This window comes from Pleurodeles waltl, chromosome 4_1 (genome assembly GCF_031143425.1).
Source record: "Pleurodeles waltl isolate 20211129_DDA chromosome 4_1, aPleWal1.hap1.20221129, whole genome shotgun sequence".
Classification (NCBI taxonomy): Eukaryota; Metazoa; Chordata; class Amphibia; order Caudata; family Salamandridae; genus Pleurodeles; species Pleurodeles waltl.
The window spans coordinates 769,125,483-769,146,382 of record NC_090442.1 but is presented as its reverse complement, the minus strand read 5'-3'; the positions used below and the strand labels follow the sequence as shown (position 1 = coordinate 769,146,382).

The window sequence follows — 20,900 nt, the reverse complement described above, 5'->3', positions numbered from 1 at the left end:
TCTTCATGCCACTGCACTCTATACCATTCTACTATACACCACTGTGCTCCTCGCCACTGCTTTCTACCCTGCACCACTCCATTCTACTTTGAAACAAGGAAAGATAGAATCCCCACCCGGGGTCTCCTTCCCAGTGGTGGAGGGACACCCTAGTCCTCAGAGTCCGTTTAGCAGAGAGTACACAAATCAAGCGGAGTCACCAACTGGAGGAATAAAGAGAAGTTTATTACATGGATTATAGCCTGAGCTAATACAGAGTCCCAGGACAGTCAAGTGACTATCCTACGAAGGCTGCCCCTTCACTCTGGGGCACCCAACCTTATATACACACAAAACTGCTTAGTCAGAGGACCACTCCACCCCTAGCGTATTCAAGGTCCTCTGCGGCCTTCAGAATATTTCAGGGATACACGTGTGGTGGGAGAAGGTACAGATGCAGCTGGCGGGAGGTGGCAACGACCTGTACGAACCTGTTCTGGCAGTTACTGATTAAGCACAAAAATTCTCTGAACTACGGTTAGAACAAGTAAATTACAGCGATAAACAGATTGCAGCCCAAGGCTGCGAGCACAAGGTCAATCATCAAAGTTCAGGAGGTTTGTCGAGCACATGGCAACATAATAAAGATAAACAGATGCCTAGCAGCTATGGTGTAGGATTACGTTTATGTACATTTTCTCAACGTCATTGCACTCTATGCCACTTCACTCTACGCCACTCTACTCCATTCTACTCCTCTGAGCATCTACGCCGACTACTCTCCACCACTACATGCTATGCCACTATACTCTACTCTGCAACACTCTACACCACTACACTCTATGCCACTGCACGCTATGTTACTGCACTCTATGCTGTACTACTCTACTCTACTCTGCATCACTCTATGCCACTGCACTCACTGTCATTCTGCTCTAAACCACTTCACTCTACTCCACTCCATTCTATGACACAATACTCTACAGTACTTTATTCTATGACATTCTACTCCATTAACCTCTACACCACACTATGACAAGCTACTTCACCCCATGCCACTCTACACTACTCCACTCTGTGCCCCTCCACTCTACTCCAACCTACAACGCTCTACACATCTCCCTCTAAGCCACTCCATGCCATTTTAACCAACTCTATTCTACCACACACTACTCCACTTTACACTACTCCAGTCCACTCTATGCCACTCCACTCCACTCTATGCCACTTGACTCTACAACACCCTACGCCACTCTATGCCATTTCACTTTCCTACACTACTCCACTCGACGACAATGTACTCTGCTCTACGCCACTCTACTCCACGCTACGCAACACCCTCTATATCACTCCATTCTGCTATACACTACTTCACTCTGACACTCCCTAGGGACACACACTGCGGGTGACATATTTTGCCACACTGCACCTAATACACAACACGACACACACTTTCCAGGAGTCTGTAGTGTAAATAGCAGGCACTGGGGACCTGAGACTGCCAAGCAGGCAGCTCCCAGGCAGCGGCCAAGTAACACCCAGGCAGTCCCGGCTTGTTAGCCAACACCACTCTGAACGTGGAGATTGTAATCCTACATTACGCCGCGAAACTGCACTAACCACACTGCATTAACCACACTGCATTACGTTGTTGACTAAAAAGCCGAGCCTGTTGATATTATACACTTCACACTGGGTGCTTGCTAGCTGTAGTCTAGCACAGACAGAAAGAAACAAGAAACCGAAGGAAAAGGGAATGAACGTCAGAATCGTAACCAGGCAGCATCCAGCCGAGGCTGAAGGGGCTGATGGGTAAGTAGGTAAAAGGTCGGGACATGCCGGGGTGAATGAGTGCATTCTCCCAGGGCCCCTCCTCCTGTGTGCGCCTCCGCTGACTAGACACACCCCTCTTAAAGGGACACAGCCTTGCACCTGCCTCCTGAGGGAGATCCTCTGCCCGTTTACTTGCCTCCTCAGTCGGGAAGTCTCTTAGAGGCTGGGTGAGAGACCTTCTAGCACCTAAGGTGCCCAGGGAAGCCAGAAAGATACAACGAATGGGAGCCCGTCATTTCATAGGTAAGAAACCCGAGTTCTCCGTTTATAAGAAGCTCATTGGTGTTCTCGAAACAAGGGTTCGTCCTCAATCTATAGGTTTTTTGTTGCTTGGATAATCCCTCCTGAATTTATCCCATTCTGTTCACCCCCCACCCTCCGCCTCTTTAGGTTTACCAAACCGGGGAGCAGAAGGGCGTCCTGTTACTTTAAGGGGCGGGGTTTACTTTGGAAGGAGGGGAGGGGGCGGGACAGAGAGGAATGCGAATACCGTGGGTTATAGAGGCGCTATCCGTACGGTGAGGTGGGTGACATCCCCCCAGGGATTCATTGGTGTGTGTTCAACGTTCAGTCGGACCATAGGCTCCGTTCAGCAGGGCTTCTACCTTCACAACCGGGTAAGTTTGCCTCCGTGGGAGGGGGCCAGGTGGGTAAAGAGGGATACTCCGCATAAGCGCTGTAAGACCGCCCTGGGCTGTCCGCAGCACCAGAGCACCTGGGCAGTGTAAGATGTGTCCGCAAAGAAGAAAAGGAGCGTGTTGTCAACGTCTTAGAAAACCACAAGAGGGAGATTTTGTTTTGGGGGGGGATGGGGGCACCACGTTTGCCCCTACTCTGCATTGCTATTCTGGCAGTTTCAGGGGGGAGACATTAGGGGCATGAGTGCAGGGCCCCGAGGGATGGAGGCCGAGGGTGTGTGTGGCTAGTCACAGACCAGAGGTATGACAGTGGTGAAGCCCTTGTCACCCTGGGGGTTCCCAGTTCACATTCAGGAGGTGGGAAGGGGCACACTTCTTTACGAATGGGCGTGGTCAGAGAGAGGAGGTGGCAGTTGTCATTGTAGGTATCTGAAACAATAACAATACTTTGTTTACTGTTGCTAAACTGCAGAGAAGAAGCAATAACTGATCTTAAAATATTTGCGTTGTGAAAATCACAACACTTTGTAATGTACACACAAGGTGGTGAGAACTAATTCTTGTGCATCTTTCTATTGTTTTTCCTTAATGTGTTTGAAAAGTGTATTTCACGATACAAAGAAAACGGAGATTGCATTACGAGATGGAATTAACTCTGAGGTGGTCTGTGAATGTAATATTAAAGCAGAAAGCTCAATTGAAAGTTAACTGAGTAGTTATCGAATTTGTAACATTCTGACCTGCGAAGCAAGCAAACAAGTGATAATAATTCATAACCTACGAGTGACCACCCGAAGTTGTAGAAACACTGACTGGAGTGGAGGACTTGCCATTTATCATCTATGAATTTTATGTATGGTCTCAGAGGCGCGATGACTGCACTTTTTCTTCTCTTGCCCTCTAACATCATGCGTACTACTCCTTTGAGAACGGAATAGTTCTCCATACAAGACTCCCAATCTTTCGCTGTAAAAGTTCCTGCCCCACAGACTTCTATATCATTTAACCAAGCCACGGCCCCTTCTGGAAAATGTCACTCTTATCCATGTCCTCCCACTTCACTGAAAGCCTAGAGAGGCAATCTGCTTTGGTATTTTTCCATCCTGGAATATGTTCAATATTATAGCGGTACTCTTGAAGTCTAGAAGCTAGTCTTGCTAACCTAGCAGAGCCTTTTCCTGCTCCACCAGGACTTAACGCTTTAAGCAACGGCTTGTGGTCCGATCGCAAGGTAAAAACTATGCCCTAGAGAAAAGTTCTAAAATGTTCAACGGACCAAGCCACAGCTAACGCTTCACGTTCAATCACAAAGTAGTTTTGTTCGCTCTTTGTCAGACAGCGCAAACAAAAGCTAGTCATCTCTTTTTTTTCTCCGTAGTTGTGAAAGCACAGCTCCCACTCCACACGCACTGGCATCAGCCGTCAAAAAGGTCTTGCACTGAGTGTCAAAGGGTGTCAAAATGCCAGCTTCACAAATATCTCTTGTCACTGCATCAAATGCCACTTGTTGATCGTTTTCCCATTTGAAACTGAAACGCTTCCGTAACAGCCTCCCCAGGTTCTCAGTTTTCTGTGAAAATGTTTCTACAAATTTGCTGTAATAGTAAATGAGCGTATCTGATCTTTGTCACGTGGGTTAGGCGCAGACCTAATGGCTTTCAGCAAATCTTCCTTAGGTCTGAACCCTTCCCCAGAAATTGTGTGGCCCAAATAATTAATTTCCTCAACTAGGAATTTACAGTTATCTCTCCTCAAAGTTAATCCACCTCTTCTGAGCTTGTCCAACACTAACTTGAGAACTGAATTATGTTCACTAAGAGTTTGACCAAAATTAAAATATCGTCCTGAAAGAAAGTTACATTTTGTACCCCTTTGAAAATTTCGGACATTACTGTTTGAAAAACGTTCGCAGCTGAGGACAACCCAAAAGGCATCCTGGTAAATTTAAATGTGCCCTCCATTGTTATGAAAGCTGTTAGCGCTCTGGATTCCTCGTGCAACCTAATCTGATGGTAAGCACTCTTTAAGTCCAACTTAGAAAAATATCTGCCTCCCTTAAGCAGTGTCAAAAGTTCATTTATATTTGGGAGCGGAAACATATCTGTCACCACAAATTGATTCAAACTCCGCTCATCCACACAGAAACAGGGCTTTCTATCATTTTTCTTGGTTATAACTACCGGAGAAACCCACGAAGAAGCTTTTCTCATGTCATCTAGCATTTTCTTTACTTCATCCCTTACCACTACAGGTACTCTCCTCACTTTGTGTTTTACTGACACTGCTCCTTTTTGTAATACTATTCTGTGAACATACCCTTTCAACTCTCCCAACCTTTCCTCAAAAACATCTTTCGCTTCATTCAAAATTTAATTCACACCTAAGTCATCCACTATTAAAACTTTCTCAACCGAATGGGGATCGATAACAATGTGCAAGTCATATTGATGTACTCAACACAATATCAGAGGACCACATTCTGCTACATACACCTTCCTTTCACTACTCAGCAACTTAAATTCAATAGATGATTCAAAGTATCCCAAAACATTGATACTTGAACCTTGATACCCTCTTGGATTAATACCTTTTGGATAACAAGGATAATTCAGGCCATTCTTCTTCCCAAATTATTTTTTGAATTATTGTTTACAATGAACCTGAATCAACCATTAGTTCCACTGTTTTGCCTGAGACCAAAAAAAACTCCCTTTGGTCTAGCTTCTCTCCCATTTCCAGCTGCTTCAGATTGCACCATGAGACCACAATCTTCAGTGCAATTCTCCTCGGTATATTGCTCAGTCAATGCAACACGTGCCCTCTAACCATCTTTGCACATACAAGCACAGTGCCCCTTGTGACTGCACTTTCTATAATTTTTGTTTGCCGCAAAGCACCATTTAGCCTCACTGGTGTGAGATGAGCTCCCACACCTAAAGCATACCTTAAGTTTCGAAGTTTTTGAATCTCTGTTTGCTGGCTGGTCCCCCATATCTAGAAGCAACACCTTTTTTTTTTTTAAATATGAGAGCTACATCACCTTCACCATTGAAACTGCCTTTCTTACGGATTTCTTTCATACAAAGCTTTGACTCCTCTACTGTTTTAGCAATTGCTATCGCATCCTTGAGGGATGGATTCTTTGCCGCCCACAAGCGCTCCTTAGTCTTCTTGCTTCTGCACTGCACGATGAGCTGATCACAAATCAACTCATCGGTCATGAGATCAAACTTGCATTTCACTGAAAGTTCACGTAGGCTTGAAATAAAGTCATCCAGATGCTCCCCTTCTCTCTGAGGTCTGGTTTAAAACTTGTACCGTAACATCACAATATTCTCTTCTTTAGCAAACCTTTTTTTCCATGCATAGTTTCGCTTCCTCAAACACATCCTGTAATAGTTGCTCATCGTCATTCCGTGTTTCAGGTAAATACTTAAAAATATGATGTGACTCCTTGCCGATGGTGCTTAACAACAATGCCTTTTTCCTTTGTGCCGAAAAAGTTTGCCCATCTAATGCTACTAAATAGTTCTCAAATATGTCTATCCACTCCTCCCACTGAATAGCTGGCTGACCTTGCTGGTCTAAAAATATAAGAGGAATGTTTATTAACGATGCCATAATAATGACAAATTGAGAATAGTAAAATAATGTCAATCTAATGTGTAGCACAATAAGGGGGTCATTCCGCCGTCCGCCAAGGTACCGCCGTCAGAACACCGCACCGCGGTCGAAAGACCGCGGCGGTGATTCTGACATTTGCCCTGGGCTGGCGGGCGGCCGCCAAAAGACCGCCCGCCAGCCCAGGGCAAATCAACCTTCCCACTAGGATGCCGGCTCAGAATTGAGCCGGCGGAGTGGGAAGGTGCGACGGGTGCAGTTGCACCCGTCGCGTATTTCAGTGTCTGCTGGGCAGACACTGAAATACTTTTTGGGGCCCCCAGGGGCCCCGCGGCACCCCCTACCGCCATCCTGTTCATGGCGGGAGAGCCGCCATGAACAGGATGGCGGTAGGGGGTGTCAGAATCCCCATGGCGGCGGAGCGCGCTCCGCCGCCATGGAGGATTCAGACGGGCAGCGGAAAGTCGGCGGTACACCGCCGACTTTCCGTTTCTGGCCGCGGCTGAACCGCCGCGGTCAGAATGCCCAGCGGTGCACCGCCAGCCTGTTGGCGGTGCTACCGCCGACCTCCGCCATGGCGGTAATTACCGCCATGGTCAGAATGACCCCCTAAGTCCTCAAAACACAAACCTTGTAAGTAGCAATCACTTTTGGCTTTAAAGAAAACCTTTATACTTGAAGTCCTCTTTTAATTTCCATCACTTCAACCAGAGGCATCAAAAGCTAAGGCCCTTCCCTTTAAAGCTAAACGCCGAGCGTAGCTGCAGATGAAAAAGGTGCCAATCCAAAACAATCATGTAGCTTGTTTGCACTTGTGTACTTATGTTGCCTTAAGAGCCTTGAATCAGTACTGCTGTGCGAAGATACAATGCCACAAGCACGTCCTTGGATACCGCTGCACGTGTGACAGCTGCGCGAGGTACAGTTACTATAACTACATCCTTGGTTACGGCCGCGCGTGCCCGGGCAGATGGTAGCAAGCTGTTCACATATGCACGTGCTTAAATATGTTGCGCTTTATATCGATGAACACAAAACTAAGTCTCACCCCTCCATATCGCTCAACACGTTAATTAGCAGCCGTAGGTGCTTCTCTTTAACATACGCGGTCCAGTTGAACTTTCAGCGCATAGGTTTGTTGGTGATGAGTTCAAGTCACCACAGAACGCGCCTGGTCTGTTCCCTGCAGTGTTATGGGTGTGACTGGCACTCGTCACCAAAATGTGGAAATGACGCTGCACCAGGATACCAAATAAATATGAGACGTTGAAGTTTTATTCTCAAACGGACAGAGGCGGTCCTTCCATAAGCCAGCCACAACCCAACTGACATGGAAAGACCAACGCTGTCACAATCACACATTCAACTAGAATGTCAAAACACGTACTTCCTTAAAGAAGCACCACAACTTTACATCATAACACTATACTTCCTGATTCTAGAATTAGCTATGATTGAAGGCCCACAGTTAAGAGGTATATGCATATGGTCAAAGCTCACCTCCCACCACACCTGGACAGCCGTAGCCTGGGAGAATTTAGGAGAAGCTGTGTGCTAAGGCTAGGAGATCAGGGGCCATATTAGTCATTGTTTCCTGGGTGTGCGCCCTCGGGGCACAATGATATCACAAAGGGGGCTGCAGACTTGTGCGGTCCCTTGTGTAATACAGATAGCACTGGTGCACATGTTTAGCACTCAGTTTTTTTGTTTGTGCTGTTTTATTAAAATGCCAAAAATGAAATACTGCTTCTCTCTCACCTTACATACCCATATGCCCGATTCAGGCAGATTGCCTCGCTTCAATATGTCAGTGGGGAAATGCATTCTCCTGGTTTATTTTTTATTTTTTTAGATTTTCCACTTGCCTGCTGTGAAATGTTGGCATGTATACTTCTTGTACACAGAGATCTGGGTGTCCTCAGCTTTGAACTAAAGTGAGGTGGCAGTCATGGCCATCTTGTCACCTTTTCTCTTGGACATGAGGACAGCGTGTCTTCTGGCAGTGAGCGATTCTTTGCCTCCACCCCCCCCCCCCGGCCCTTGGGTGGAATTATTAAATTATTATTATTCCTTCCTCTTTCTTCTTGTTTCTTCTCGTTCTACAGTATTAAAACACTTTATAACAACATACTTCAATAGATTTCATCTCGACTATTACTAGCGTACATTACAAATGGAGAAAGGAAACTCTCTTCCATTCCCCTCCCCTGCAACAGCCAGGGTCACGTAGCACATTCCCTCATATTAAGTTGATGGCGGAGCAGTAGCAATCCCGTCTGCTGCAGGCATCTCCTGCGGCTCACGATTAACATTTTCCACAGAATCATCACAGTTCACCCCCCCTCGGCTACCATCGACTGTCTATCGACCACAGCTTCTAGGTCAAGTCATTCAATAGGGTGTAAGGACAGCAAGGTATCCAAAGTCCGAGAGCTAGATGGTGCTTCAGGGAAGAAAGGCCACAATTTTCGGGCTGTCGCGGATATCTTTGCGTACTACTGTAGAAATTGCCCAAATCCAAATGAAACAAGTCCAATGCCTCTGGCACAGTGACAAGTTGACAATCAGGGTAGAGGTCACCTACAGTTTCGCACCCCTCTGCTCGCCATCTACCCACTGCCATCGAGTGGGCTATCTGTTGAAAGGGCTTAGGAATCTAAAAAGGCAGAGCGGTGGCAAAGGGTGCATGGCGTAACACTTCACTGACAGCTACAGCTCGGTGCCATGCCTCACAAACCTGCCGAATCACAACAGGGAGCTCCGCTAGTGTTCCAGATCCCAGCATGAGCAACTCCGGCAAGGAGCGACCACCATAAGACCCAGCCAGCAAGTGTTTTTCCCAATTGTCCGAGTCATCAAGCCAATGCACTGCATGTTGTAGCTGTGTGGCTAGATAGTACAGCTCCAGGTCAGGTAACTCTAGTCCCCCTTCAAGTCCCACCCGTTTCCTCCCTGAGGCCCACAGCAACTCAATGATCAATCTTTCAAGTTCCAGAAATTCGTTCTTAGAGATGTCATGCAATGACCCATGAAATATATACAAGCAGTGAGGGACCACTATCATTTTTACTAATGCCACCTGGCCCATCATTGAAAGATGCAAAGAGTTCCAGAACTTTATAGATGTTTTCAAGTTATTTATAACCCTCCCCCACTTGAGGGCCTTGAAGTGGGCAGCATCATGGGCAAGCCTTATACACAGGTATATAATATTATCCATCATCCATGGGATAGCAATTGTTGGAAGGGTGACCAAAGGGCTACCCGTCAGTCCTCCCGTAGGAAACAGCTTTGATGTGGCCTTATTAACTTTAAGGCCTGATTGCTCACCGAATTCTGACAGAAGTGGCAACAGTATTGGAATGGAATACTCTGGGTGTCGCAGAAAGGTTAAGGCATCATCGGCGTATAATGAAACCACCTGAGTCCGGTCTCTGACTTGTACACCCCACTCTCGCAGAATCCTACGTAATTGACAAGTCAAGGGCTCCATGGCCAAGGCGAAAAGCACACCCTTGTTTTGTTCCGCGAAGCGGGGGCAATAGCCTTAATACTATATCGCCTACTCTCACCCCAGCTATGAGATGCATAAATAATAGCCACACCCAACGTATGAAGTTCTTGCCCAGGCTCATTCTATGCATGACTTCCCATAAGTACTTCCATGATAAAGAATCAAAGGCCTGCTCTATGTTTAAGAAGGACAAAGTGCATGGGTCCCCTCCTCCTTAAGGGCATGCCACACTATCCCCAGCCTCTGCAGATTACAGGTAGTGTTCCTGCGTGAGATGAGCCCGCATTGGTCTTCATGTATGAAATCAGGTACGTGAGGTAGTTGCCGGTCTGCTAGGACCTTGCTCAAAATTTTGTAGTCAACATTTAACATAGAGAGGAGACAATATGATGGGATCTCTATCCAGCTTTGGGAGCATGACTATTACAGCCTTCAGCATTGAATTCAGAAGCATGCCCATGTTGAAGGCCTCCATACATACCTCTAGGACCTTGCTGGCCAGGAAATCAGCACTGGTAATATTCCATGGGGATGCCATCGCTGCCTGAGGCCTTAGCTGTTTTTAGTGCTCATATGGCTGCCACAATCTCCTCTTTGGATAGAGGGGCCCATATGTCCTCCCTCAACTTCCTAGGAAGAGACGGGAGCTCCAACACCTCTCAAAATCGTAGACCTTCACTCATCAGGTCCACCTGGGATTCTGCATATAATGCCTCCAGATGAGTCACGAAGGAAACCGTTATACCTTGTTGTGTACACACTTTCTCTTCCACACTGTTTCGAACTCCTGCTAATTAGGGGATCCATGTCTCAGCCCGGAGCAGATGCAAAAGCATCCTGCTTGCCTTATCGCCCTCTGCATGGAGTAGTTAATGGTAATTAGTACGAACACATTTTTCTAAATGGTCCCAAGTCTCTAGTATCTCCTCCTTGCATTTAGTCCATTCTTTCAACATCTGAGGCTGATATATGATTGCATGTTCCAAAGCACCTATTTGACGCTCCAATGCTTAGAGAGGCAGATAATTGGTGTCTCACCCCATAAGTTGTCTTTAAACACTCCCCTGTATCACCACTTTTAATGCATCCCACTCAATACCCCTTGTCGTCACACTTTCCCACTTTTCCTGAAAGTAATTATCTATAATGATCCAGACCATATCCACGAACCCAGGTCCATGAGGGCCTCGGGTCACAATAGCCACAGGAGGATCCCCAAGGGCTCCCTAGAGAACCGGAGTTCCACCAATAAAGGGGAAGGGTCAGAAATATACCAGACTAGGTAGGTTGCCTCTTCTACACACTGAGGCATGGGGCCGGTAGTCAAACAATAATCAGGGTGACTGTAGGTGCCAACTGCAGGGACGTGACAAGAGTATGACCTGGTTTGGGGATTACACTTCCTCCATACGTCATGGAGCCGTATTCTAGCCATAATCTCTAATAGGGCGTTCGTCATGGCAGGTTTTGTGTCCGCCCAGGCTGGGCACTGGTCCAGGTACCATTAAGTACACAGTTAAGGTTCCCCATTATAATAAGGTAATTATTGCTGTCATCCACTATTGCCCTCATCACTACACTAAAGAACTCTCCATCATCCATGTTAGGGGTGTAAATGTTTACCAAACTTACCTCCATCCCCCATAGCGCCCAGTATACCCGCCACAATCATAAACTTCCCATTAGGATCAAGTATTGTATTCCGAGCCACAAAAGGGACATCAGGAGCTACCCAAATGAAGGCGCCCCTAGTGTAACTAGAGTATGAGGTGGCAAAAAGCTGACCTCTCCACCTACGACGTAGGGTAATCATGCTGTTCCCCATGTGTGTTCTTGCAAAAAGCGACAGTCACTCCATAGTGCTGTAGGTTGGAATACACCCCGCCATTTCACTTGACAACCCAACCCGCACACATTCCAGGTCAGCAACTTCCAGTTCCTGCCATGACTCCAACCAGTGCATTCGCTTCAGTACAAACCAATACTCAGTCCGTACATTCCAGACAGCATGTGTGAACACCGTAAATATGAGCAGCCTTTGCCTATACAGTAACATCAATGCAACAACCAACAATTCCAGTAACGTACCACCACCGACCGGCAGTGTAACTAAACAACTAGGGCCCAACCGCCAAGCCTCCCCCCCACAAAAAACACATTGCAACCTTCAGATGTAGTCCACTGGGTGAGCCTGGTACCCCACAAGGTGGTGAGTCCTTAGACACTCAAGCCCCCTCTTAGGCCACTGGAGGACCCCGCCGGTCAGGTATCTGAAATCCCACAAAGATGCCCCCTTGTCATGAAATATATTTTGCTCATCATCAAAGTAAAATAAAATGTGACCCCCTCCGATAACACGTCAAGGTATACATATGCAGTACTGAAGTTGAGGTGTGCACATCCAATGATACAATACAAATTTCAAAACAAATCAGTAGAATACATCCCTCCTAATCTCACACAGCCTCATCATTAAAGGATATGGTTGTTAAGATCAGCTTCCTAGTGACATTTGAGAGCAAAGGTCAGCCCGTGTCATCACTACAATAGTTTTCTCAGTCACTATGAGTTCAGAAGGATTCAGCAGTGTCTGGAACACAGTTGGAGTCTGCTAGGGTGCACTCTCCAAATCTGTCGGCTAGAAGCACTGCGACCCGAGTCCGCAGAATTTCTCAGGCATCTTGAGCTTTTACGGACGCTTCCAGTGCTCTTCGTTCCAGAGGTGCGTTGCTGTCGTCTGGGTGTGTGGGCCAGAGTATCAAGCCACTCATGCAATGCTTCAGGGGTCGTGAAAAACAATGCTCAGCCCTCATATTGTACCCGTAATTTGGCTGGGAACATGAGGCTGTAGTATACATCCTTTTCCCGTAGCCGTTTCCTAACTGACATAATCTTTGCAGAGAGACTGGACCTCATGTGTAAAGTCAGGAAAGATCATGATGATACTATTGTCCTAAATGGGTGCCCCATTAACATGAACATGTTGCAGAATAGCATCCCTGTCCTGGTAGTTGAACAAACAGGCAGTGATGGGGCGTGGGGTAGCTCCCAGTTTAGGTGCAGATGCCAGCACATGATGTGCGTGCTCTATTGTGAAGAACTTGGACAGGCGCTTAGGCTGAAGTACTGTTGTTATCCAGTCCTCCAAGAATCATTCAGTAGACTGACCCTCTGACCGCTCTGGGAACCCAAGAAATGGAAGGTTATTTCGTCTGGAATGACCCTCTCCGTCCTCCACTTGGTCGTCCAGAGTGTTTACCATGGACTGTAAATCAATGACGGGTTTTTTTCAGAGTGCAAAACTCCTGTTGGAACTCTTGACACCAGCCCCTCTGCTTCATTACTTTCTCCAGCACCTTTCTCAGATCTGCACACTAGAGAACCACCTCGATCACCACAGAGTCAATTTTGGCCAATGTTTGGTCCCTGGACCCCCTAATCTCAGTCAGAAAGTCCGCCAGGTCGGTGCAGTGCCAGCTGCCATCGAGGCCTGCTTCTGTTGTTCCCCCTCGGCGCCTCCCGGTGATACTGGTATTGTGTAATTGTCCATTTCATTAGTTTGAACCACCTCTGCTGTTTTATCCTTGGCCCTCACCTGCACGTATCTGGTGCCAATCCAGAACCACTTCCAATGACGGTCTGTATAGGTTTGGCCCCCAACCAGCACTCTGAGAGATCACCATCCTGTTCCCAGTGATCGAGGCCCCTGTGCCCTGCTCTCTGCACAGAGGCCTCATGGAGATCAACACCTCAAACAAGTGTGACGATTCCTGCCAGTCAGTACTTCATTGGGTCCAGCGGGAGCGACATTATATGTCCTGATATTAGTACCTCTGACTCCTTCGTTGGCCTCCTGGAATTTTTCTCTATCAGCTAGAGGCCTCCTCATTGTCTCCTCCACGGCCCCACTACCCTGCGTACCAAGCACAGACCGGGTTGCGGCCGCCACCTCATGTCTTTTATACAAAGGGTGTCGTCCTCATTCTCCAGCCCAGTGGAGTCCCCGATCCATGCCTACCTCAGGGCCCAAGCGCTCAATCGGCCCACAGGACATTGCAGGGGTTACCACAGCACTCCCAAGCACGGGGACCGCTAAGGATGCACGTGCGGGCCTCAGCCCATGCCAGACAGAGCCTAGTGGGCGCCAGCACCGTCAATTACCTCCTTAGGCGGCCCCAGTGCAGGTGTGCGGCTGCTGTCAGGACACCGTCGCCTGCTCAATGCTGGGAGTCCAAGCGACGTCCGCAGTAAAGGTTCTGTACAGGCTGCACCGGTGCTCTGATCACAGTCAAAGAGCCTCTGACTCACACCAGGCTCCGTAAAAAAATAAAAGAAAACGTTTCTGGAGGCTCTGTGCGACCAGGATTCAGGATCCGTGTCTGGGGGGAGCAAGCACAAGTCTCCCTCGCCAAGAGCCCCACAACCGCACTGCGGTTCTCAGCAGTCAGTGGTGCCGGGATACCTCGTGGGGGGCATCTGAGGGTCCTTAACAGGCAGGATAAGTAAGGTTAATGTTTTCGCTGGCTGGAGCTCTGTCAGATGCAACTAGGCAGCCATCTTGCTCGGCCGGAAGTCCTTGGGTGGTGATCTTGATGGGCCTCTTCTATTTGCAGCTCGGCAAACAAAGGCTCATAATTAACTCAAAGGGTAGGGGAGTGAGAGAGTGAGTGATAGGGTAGATAGATAGATGCATGGATAAATGAGTGAAAGGAGGGATGTAAGGGTGGCTGATTGAAAGGGAGGGTGGATGAATGGATGGGTGAACGGTTGATGGATGAGTGAAAGGATGGATGGATGATGAGAGAATGGATGGATGAGAGAAGGATGGATAGAAAAAAGGATGGATGAGTGAAAGAATGGATTGATGAGTGAAAGGGCAGGTAGATGAGTGGCTGGATGAAAGGGTGGATTTATGGATGAGTGAAAGGGTGAATGGATGGACATATCAGTGAAAGGATGGGAGAGTGAACGGGTAAATGGAATGATAAGTAGATGGATGGGTCAAAGGGTGGATGGGTGTGTGACAGAATGGATGGCTGAGTGAACGGGTGGATAGATAGATATCTAAAAGGGAGGATGAGGATTGCTGGATGGAGTGAAAGGAAGAATGCAGTGAAATGGTGGGTGGATTAGCGAAAAGATGGATGATTGGATGGATCGATGATAGGGGGATGATAAGTGAAAGGCGGGATGGATGAATGGCTAGGTTTGATGATAAATGGATAGGTTTGGATATGGATGGGCGGACAGATGGAATGGTGACAGACTGTACGATGGATGAAAGATTGAATGGATGGCAGAATGTGAAGGTGATATGGTAGATATCAGTGGGTGGATGGACAAATGAAAGAATGAATGGATAGATGCTTGGATGGAAGAGAAAAGAAAGCTTTTCTGGGAACTTGCTTCGCTTGCTTGGTGCCATAAGAGGTTTGGTAAAAAGTGGGGGTAGTTTTAATTTTATGGGTACCCCATTGCTGTCACTGGTCGAGTTGGAACATGGTGTGTAGATGGGGTCCTTGAATAGATTAAGGGGGTGGACTGTCTTCTTCAAGTTAATGTGAGAAACTACGACAGGGGCACTTTCCAGTCAGAGGGAGGTGACTGCGAGAAATTCACTGCACTTAGGTACAATCCTTCGTTCCTGATGTCAGGAGAGTGGTGTAATGCTGCCATCTGCTGGACCATGCTGCTGGACGATGCTGGGTGTGCATAATGTAGAGTTTGCTAGGAAACTATGATGGAAAGTCTTAATTTTATTAAAGACACGAAGGCGAGTACTATGCTTCTCTAATCTTGCTTTGATTCAGTAGCAGTAGTCAAGAAAACTACAATTCCCATGAGGCTAGAGCACAGATAGCCAGTGGGAATGCAAAAGGTATCGTAAGAAACACCAATCATAACTATAGGTATAGTATAATCACCATACTTCTTACATGTTTTTGCAGTTTTTTCAGTTTTATATACCACAAACTCGACCCAAAGGCGTTGGAGCACCTTACGTGAGCACCAGTTACATTACACAAGATCACATTATTGGTTAAGCACCCAAAGGGCAGCTAAGTAGCTGCAGGCTAGGTCGGTTCCTTCCAGCAAACCTTTTCGTGTGTGGGACTGTGACTGTCAGCTACCTCTGTAATAACAGTAAGATGCACCTAGCATCATGGGCTCGGGACTCTCTTTTTTGAGGACCTCTGGCCGTGTGGCCCTCCATGTCTAAGGTCTTCTGAATCAAGCCTTCTATGACTGAAGGGCTCGGGTCCTGTGACACTCTGGGGGGCCCTGGCATGGAGACACTCCCCAGTTGATGGGCCGTTCTACGTGCGAAAGCTTCTGACTTTGGGACACTTTTCCACATGTGAGGGGCCCAGAGATCCTCCATGTCAGCTGACTGGCAGCGGCTCTCACACCCACCATATATGAGAGGCTCTGGTTCACAGATCTCTCACGTTCAGGGCAAATACTCTTCTATTCCTAAGGCATGGAATTCCCCTAGGAAAGGACCGAGTTCCCTCCTTATCAGTGTAAGCCTGATTCGCAGAGTCCTCTTCTAAAATGCCAGACATCTCCTCTTTTGGTTTTTCCTGTAGATGCTGAGATTGTGTTTTTTTTTTTTTTTTTTTGTAAATTCACAAATACCCTCAAACTCATGGAAATCTGCCTACTGGCTAATTTCTACTCCTAGGGATTTTCCGCTAAGTGAAAAATCCACGTGAGTAAATTAATAGAAGTTTGGATTTGCACATTTAACTTTTCTCTTTTTATCCAGTCTAATAATTATTTTCCGTGTGAGAAGCTCGGTCTACTAGACCTGCATGAAAGATGGCAGTGTTTCCTACTCATTCCCACCCTGGAAGCGCAGTTACTTTAATCCTTTGTTAAGAATAATTTTACAATTGTGTGACTACTTACAAACGGAAGAGTTACAGAGTTCCATGCATTTTTGTTAGGCCGTTCCACTGACATTTCTCATTCCTTCTTCTAATTTATGATTGGGAAAGTAGCCACACTGGCGGTTTTGTGGCTATCATAGGTGCCATTTAGTCTTTCTAAAATTCCACTTATTTTGCGAATCATCATGATGTGAAAGTTGGAATCCTAACACTCTTTTCTGTGCCTTTAAGTCAAATATAGCCGTGGAACATCTGCGATTCTGGTCTACCCTGCAAGAGCTATGGTTTTTGGTTTGCCTTTGGTGATAGAGTTGTGACTAGATTGGTTGTTTTTTATTTTTCGTTATTGGTTTAATCCAGTGCTTCTAATGTGGTGTCTTTTTTTTATCATCAGAACATATCTAGCTCCTGAACTGTGTTGCTGCTCTGCGGTTTCCTCTGTTGCCTGATTCCTGCTGCTGCCCAGATCCTGATGCTGCTCCGGTCCCGCTACTGCCTGGTATCTTGCCTACAGCCAAGATCCCGCTGCTGCCTGAGGCCTCTCTTACAGTGGCTCTTCCCCTGTTGGGATCACTCCGGTGTTGGTTTTCTTCTGCTGCTGTGATTTGTCATCTACTGGAACCTTGCGCCTGCCTGGACCCTCCACCTCCTGAGACACCATGAAGTGGATGCTGCGGCTGTATGTCATTGGAACAGTGCTGTCTCTGCTCTCTGTCTTTGTTGGTTTGGTGGACTCTCTGGGTGGTTTGCAGATTCTTTGGGGCTCCGGAACCCCAAGCTCTGAGCTTTCTCAAAACAAAGTTGAAGAAAGTGACTTCCCTGTGGATATAACGAAGGGGGGTGTTGAGTTGAGGAGTAAGAAAACCGTTGGCTCGTAGGTGTGTGAAGGACCGCCAGGTGCCACAGTGGATTATACGAACAAAGACAATCCATGACTTCAAATCCAGCGAATGCCTTGGCTGTGCCACATCATTGTGGACGCTCCGGAGCATGCACAGGTTTTTCAGCCTGTGCCGAACAGAGTCCTCTGGACAGCTGTGGCTGAGCTGCTCCTGCTTGGTGCGAGCAGGTGTGTCAATTTCACATGGATTTTTAGGTGACAATAAAAGTTGACCAATTTGTGCCGCAGATGTGGACCATTTACGTGACGGTACGTGTTGGCTTTGAGCCCTAAGCTCTTCAGGGATCTGTACTTTGTCCAAGTACATCAGTGCAATTTTCTGACTGTGGGTCAACATTGCCTTTGAGGCAGCATTAATTTGAAATAGAGGTTGTAAAGGGAAATAGAGGTTGTAAAGGGAGGCAGGACAACTCTCCTGTAACCTGAAGTCTCGACTCCATTTTCTGTTTTGCTGTGCAGAGCAGAGGTTTTCTTCAGTGAACGAGAGGTGCTGCAGGTCAGCATGAGGTCTCACGTGCGTCTTTTATACAGGTTATGGAGAATGACCACGTACACGCTGTGCATGCTTCTTGACTCTTTTAATCTGGGACGGAGATACAAGACAGTGTAAGGGGGTGGATTATTTCCCGTCTCTGTTCTTTTATGTAACACTATTGTCTCATTGAGCCGTGGGGTGGGTGAAGGAAGTAAACGGGTTGGAGATGGTTTACAATGAAAATCCTGAAATTCCTGATAAACTTGACTTTGAGTATCTGTCTGTGAACATTGAACCATGGTATTTTGTTTTTTGTACTGAGATAACGTTTCTAAATATTTAATTGAATGTAGACGTGTTGATCTCCTAGAAGCAGAATCTTACTAGGACATATATAAGGAGAAGAATGCCAGCAAGATACATTTCCTGGAGCCAATACTAACTGTGTACCTCTTCCCTTTAAAGTGGAATCTTAACATAAGATGGTCTAGCCTTGAATTCTGGGTAGATAATCCCTGCTGTGCCCAGCTGGAAATACATGCAGTCACACCCCCGTCCACCCATCTATGGTGCATCTTCACCCATCTATGGCACATCCTAAATATAAAAAGTTACCACAACACTCTCAGGAGAAGAATGCTGGACGGAGGAGTCTCATGAAGTCAAATGCTAGCAGGGTAACCCTATCCTCCGTGGAGTGTAGAATGCTAGCAGGGCACACTACTCAAGTGGATATCTGGCAGGATGGCTCAGTGAGTTAAGCTCTCATGGCCTAGATATGTGGTGACCGGCAGCTCGAGTTCAAATCATGGTAAGGCTAATTTAGCCTCTATCCTTCCGATGTCAGCAAAATTAGTATGAATACATTGTGTGATGGTAGAACATGTTATTTATAGCACTTAGAAATGGCAGAATACTGATACGAAGCACCATATAAAACAAGTTATTATTATTAAGTAGAATTCTTGACTTGAAATGCAGGGTGGAGGAGTGTGCCTGGAATGGTCTACTCGTATGATAACTCGCCTCTGGCTGGATCTGCCAGGAGGAGACGCCCCTCTTGCTGTAGAGTGGTGACTGAATTAGAGTTCTCAGTACTGTCATTGCAGCAGCCCGGTCAGGTGACCTTCTGCCCTGTGAACTGCTTTCCCCTCAGCCGGCCTGCGGCTGAGTTGGGACCCAGGAAAGCCTGTTCATGCAGCAAACCACTTGTTAGCAGCCTCACATGCTTTTATTTATTTTTTAAATCGTTTTTATTCTGTTTTTTGTATTAAACAATAGTACATAAACATCTTCTGACGCTACACTGCTACTCCCCGTCGACGTTACAGACTAATCCCCATCCTGTTCCAGAATCTTTCCCCCCTCAAGTCTCACCCTTTACACGCAGTACCTTCCTCCAGCCTCACACGCTTGATGCCTGCATACCATCTTGCTGAATGAGGGTGATGGGAAAGAATCTTGGCTGATCCAAAGGGGCCATTGCTCCTCACTTGATCCTGCTCCACTGCCTACAGCAGTAGGAAGCAAAGTTAGGTGTGGACTTTGGGTCACCAGCAAGCAGATTCATATTCGCTACACTCTTGCCTCTCTTGATTGTCCAAGTCATGTTTTCTCTTCATACCAGAACATTACGTATAATTTCAGATCAAGACGCGTAGGCTGTCATGGGAGGCCTGATGGATGCAAAGCTTGCAAGAATAAAAAGGGAGAATCTCGTACGGAGCCTGGGTCACACTGTCATCTGTAAATTCTGTCATTGTTAATAAGTCTCACCAGTAATACTGATGACTATTGATTAAATATTGTAAACGCTGTGTCAGAGTTTTCTTTAGTCCTTTCTTCCTGACCGTCTAATTGTGGATGAAAAACAATTGTCAAACGTGATTTCATTTTTTAAAGAGATCACCCATTGTTTTCCAGGACTGTGAAGTAATCGGAGTGCTCCAGTAGCCCACCATAAGAAAGCAAACTCCTTTTGAAAATACTTGTGCTTCTATACTGCAAACTGAATAATAGCCTGCTCTAAAAATGATCAATCTAATGGAAGAGAAATACTACAATGTAAGTCTTATCATGTGAAATTGAAAGAACTTTAGTGAAATCTAATTGTCACTTTGTGCCACGACTCCCCTCTCATTTTTTCACTCGTAGACCACCCAAAAATCAGTATAAAATGAATTCCTTAGCCATCTATCTTTCACAGTGTTAAGCAACTAAGCTGTCACTTCCTCCTCTTCGAGCAAACGCGAGACCCACTGCATTGCAGATGCTTCTTTCCTATGGGATCAAAGCTATAATCGCATCCCACTCACCAGCAGTGTCTGGATTCTTTTTTCTTCTCCTCACCTCTATGTGTAACAGCATTCTTTCGCAACCCCCCACATAGTTACCGCCCGTTTGCATGTTGTTAGTTCAGGCCCTCTGGCTGCTTTCCAGCTCATTGCAATCTATCATTTCACCAGCGCTAAGGAAAGGTCAATAAACTTGCTACTTTCTTACTTTTCGGATGCTTGTATAGGGCTAGTGTACAGGCACCGGGGCTTTATGTTACATTCCTGTCCGTTTGTTAATTTTCAAAACTAGTGAATGCCCACAATACTCTGCTAGCCCTGGACAGTCCCATATCATATGATAGTGGTCCGCGTCCTCCTCACTAAATCTAGGGCACTTTGGTTATGTTTCTAGGTAATAGGTATTGATTTTTTTGTGTGTCATGTATGCTCTGTGTATATAGTAGAAGTGTAATATTTTGAAGTGGGTATTCCTAGAGACTTTTGGTGCACTATTCAGTATTTTTCCACAGTCTTCTCCGTTGACAGTTTTATTCATGTCAATGCCTCACTGTTCTCTTAGCATGTCTAGTGTACGTTTGGCCTGGCTTGTCGATGTTCAGTACAGGAACGCCACTTCTTGATTTCCACCACTAGTACTGCATTCTCTCTTAAGCCTATGATGCATCTGAGGCTCACCATGACCCATCTTCCACACTTCTGAACTGATGGAATCATGTAACAGGAAATGTCCCTCTAGGAAGGCGTATACT

General features: G+C 46.5%; 1 long non-coding RNA gene across 1 annotated transcript; it reads left to right on the top strand.

Annotated features, from left to right (window-relative positions):
* Window positions 1-2,290: 2,290 nt before the first annotated feature.
* On the top strand, window positions 2,291-19,671 carry LOC138288139 (uncharacterized). The gene is made up of 2 exons (XR_011202350.1): window positions 2,291-2,429; window positions 16,873-19,671. It is a non-coding gene; the product is annotated as an uncharacterized lncRNA (long non-coding RNA).
* The last annotated feature ends 1,229 nt before the right edge of the window (window positions 19,672-20,900 follow it).